Below are 582 nucleotides of genomic sequence, written 5' to 3' on the forward strand. Positions count from 1 at the left end.
GAAAGGGTTATTTGGTTATGTGTGGCTTTCTGGAAAACAATACATTTTTACGTTTAGGCACCCCTGCGATTGTCACACTTTTTCTGTTACAAACTGAACCCGGCCCCCCATCAGAGAAGGGAAAAGTTATGTGGCCCTCACAGGAAAAAAGTTTGGGGACCCCTGCTCTAAAGGATCAACAGTGAAAATACACTGCAGCTACAGATCCCCATTCAGGATAAATGATGCTGATACTACAGTTGAGGAAACTCTCTGGTTTACCAAATTTAGTGACGACGAACCTGTGGATCTGAGAGCAGACTCAGAGTATTCAGGTCGTGTGCAGCATCAATGTGAGAAGAACAGCTGCACTCTGAGAATCTCAAGCCTGAGAGAGAGCGACTCAGATGAGTACAAGTTCGGGTTCAGAACAAACCAACCAGGAGGGAAATATACTGATGATTCTGGAGTCACTTTGTCTGTCACAGGTAACATTTTTACTTGAATATTTCTTTTAATCTAAATTTTCATCTCTGCCTAAGTTGAGTGGGGGAAGGGCAGTGAAGGCAGTTCAGTGACTCTGACCTGTAGCAGTGATGCTAA

General features: G+C 43.8%; 1 protein-coding gene across 1 annotated transcript in view; it reads left to right on the plus strand.

Moving 5' to 3' along the window:
- Positions 1 to 582, plus strand: part of cacna1ab (calcium channel, voltage-dependent, P/Q type, alpha 1A subunit, b) — a 96264-nt gene that overhangs the window by 518 nt on the left and 95164 nt on the right. The gene's annotated exons all lie outside the window — the stretch shown is intronic.

The sequence above is a fragment of the Seriola lalandi genome, unplaced genomic scaffold (genome assembly GCF_002814215.2).
Source record: "Seriola lalandi dorsalis isolate HSWRI2012SDOR001 ecotype SW California unplaced genomic scaffold, Sedor1 jcf7180002054656, whole genome shotgun sequence".
In the NCBI taxonomy this organism is placed as follows: domain Eukaryota; kingdom Metazoa; phylum Chordata; class Actinopteri; order Carangiformes; family Carangidae; genus Seriola; species Seriola lalandi.